We start from the raw sequence: 2,874 nt of genomic DNA, 5'->3' as shown, positions 1-2,874 counted from the left end.
TATCGGACCCACGTCCAAACTTCCCTGCCGAAGCGGCTGTTCTAGCCGATGAGCGTGATAGCCTTCGTCAGGCCGATCCCGGAGATCCCCGTATCAGGGATCTCAACGCGGAGATTCGGCAACTTGTAAACGTACATAAGCGGAAGAAGTGGGAGGAGCATCTGAAGACTTGTAATTTCACCTCTGGTGTGAGCAAGCTTTGGTCAACCGTGAGGTCATTGTCTAATCCGACGAAGCACGACGACAGAGTCGAAATTTCCTTCGGCGACCATGCTTCGTCGGACCCGGAACGATGCGCGAGCTATTTTAGCCGGCAGTTCATAATGCATCCTCCGGTGGACAAAGCCAAGCGTCGAGTGCCCAGAAGGCTGCACAAACTGCCAACAACTTGTGCCCCCTTGCTTTCACTTGCGGTGAAGTTCAGGTGGCCATCGGGAAGGCGAAAGCCTCCAAAGCCATGGGTCCCGACGGAATATGCATGCTGATGCTGAAAAATTGGGGTCCTGCGGGGGTAGCGTACCTAACGGAGGTCCTCAACCTGTCAATGGCCACTCTCATCATCCCAGACATCTGGAAGGTGGGGAGAGTGGTCCCACTGCTCAAACCGGGGAAACCTGCCAACAAAGAAGATTCGTATCGTCCGATTACACTACTTTTCCCGGTAGCGAAGACACTCGAGGCCTTGCTACTCCCGTACTTCACAAACCACCTGACCCCAGCGAAGCATCAGCATGGTTTCCGTAAAGTGCACAGTACAACAACAGCACTTAACGCCATAACTCTCTCCCACAGAGGCTCAAACGGTGGTCGGCAAATTATCTGAGTGGTCGACATTCGTCGGTAATATTTAGAGACAAAACGAGTAAGCAGCGGAAAATAAAACAGGGGGTTCCTCAGGGTGGTGTCCTTTCCCCGCTACTGTTTAACTCTTACATTTCAAAGCTCCCTCAACCACCAGAGGGAGTCTCGATTGTCTCCTATGCCGACGATTGCTCGATCATGGCGACTGGGAATGGAATTGATGACCTGTGTTCGAAAGTAAACGGCTATCTCTCCGAACTTTCTCGCTTCTTCACTGCAAAGTGTCTGGCCCTCTCCCCTACGAAATCCTCCGCGACCCTGTTCACAACCTGGACGAAGGAGGTCAGGCTACCGCTGGGGATTCACGTCGATGACACACCAATCCCGACGGTGAGTAACCCCAAAATACTCGGAGTAACATTCGACAGCCTGCTCTCCTTCTCTGCGCACTCAACCGCTATTGTCAATAAAGTACAGAGCCGCAACAAGGTCCTCAAGTCGCTAGCCGGCAGTACTTGGGGCAAAGACAAAGAAACGTTGCTGGCAACATACAAGGCAATAGGCCGGGCGGTTTTGAACTACGCAGCGCCATTGTGGTCGCCAGGGACTAATAGGACGCAGTGGACGAAGCTACAGACGGTACAAAATACGGCACTTAGGACAGCGACGGGATGCCTCTTGATGTCGCCTGAACACCACCTGCACGGCGAGGCGCAAATGCTCCCGGTAAAGGAGCATAATATAATGCTCTGCAAGCAGTTCCTGATCGGGAGCCACAGAAGTGGCCACCCAAGCAGACAGCTCGCCTCGCCTAGGCACGTCAGGAGGCATCTATATGAACTGACGGACGAAGTCCAGAGGTTCATTAAGCAACCTCTGGACCCGACAGCTTACAGACAGGCCCTGAACGGCATTCACAGGGACTCAGTCTCGAGTTATGTAGACTCTAGACCTGTGAATGCCGTTCTAGGCATACCACCCCCGGACATAGACGAGACGGAGCTTCATCTGCCTCGGGAGACACGCACTACACTCGCACAACTTCGCTCCGGCTACTGCAGCAGGCTGAACTCCTACTTGAGTAGGTCGAATGAGGATGTGCCGAATGAGTGTCCGGCATGCGGAGAGACCCCACATGACTCGAAACATCTCTTCGCATGCCCGGAAAACCCGAAAACCCTAACGGCCTTGTCCCTGTGGACAAACCCCACAGAAGCTGCACGCTTCCTAGGGTTGCCGTTAGTGGAACTTGACGACAACGACTGAGATACCAACCGATCTGGGCGGGGTTGTTGTAGCCGCTACAACAACAACAACAAGAATGGCCCTTGACAAACGAGAACAATTGTGCATGTATTAAACTTTCGTTTCCAAGTGAGGGAGAGAAGACTAACGACAGTCTGGTCTAAGGAACCGGAAGGACCCACACTCATATCTGGTCAATGACTGTCACTGTCACCGCAGCTTTCTAAGTATAAGTTACAAGGTCTTATCGAGCGTATTATGGGCCTTATCAGTGTGGCTTTAGACCTGACAAATCCACCATAGACCAGGTATTCAAAATACGCCAAATCTTGGAAAAGGCCTGTGAGAAAAGGATCGATACTCATCATCTATTTGTCGACTTCAAAGCCACTTTCGATAGCACTAAAAGGAGTTCCGTATACGCCGCGATGTCTGAATTTGGCATCCCCTCGGAGAGACGGAGTGGCCAAGTTTTACGCGAAAAAGGCATATTTGAAACCTGTGATAAATTAAGCGGAGTAAAGCTATTCTTATTCATAAGAGTCAGACGATCTCAAAACTGATTAGTAGTTTCAATATCTGCTGATTAAGCCGTTGTTTATTGATAGCTTTCATAACAATTTTTTTATGGAAACTTTCAAATACAAATCACGGTGGTCTTGAACCAGTCTTAAGTTTTATAAAATTGTACCTACAATCGGCTTTCACAAGCTTTTTCTATATCATTTGTAGGTTAAAAATCCATTGAGATAAAATCGTAGCTGATCCTTTTTTCGAAAGTTTTAAATTTTTATATTTTCCTTTTTGGACGGAATAAACCTTATTCTT

At 49.5% G+C, this 2,874-nt stretch overlaps 1 protein-coding gene across 6 annotated transcripts in view; it reads right to left on the bottom strand.

Annotated features, from left to right (window-relative positions):
- Positions 1–2,874, bottom strand: part of LOC118738038 (protein held out wings) — a 206,163-nt gene that overhangs the window by 150,652 nt on the left and 52,637 nt on the right. The window lies entirely within an intron of this gene.

The sequence above is a fragment of the Rhagoletis pomonella genome, unplaced genomic scaffold, assembly GCF_013731165.1.
Source record: "Rhagoletis pomonella isolate Grant_MI unplaced genomic scaffold, Rhpom_1.0 Rhpom_scaffold_00004, whole genome shotgun sequence".
Taxonomy (NCBI): Eukaryota; Metazoa; Arthropoda; class Insecta; order Diptera; family Tephritidae; genus Rhagoletis; species Rhagoletis pomonella.
This window is presented reverse-complemented; position numbering and strand designations above follow the sequence as displayed.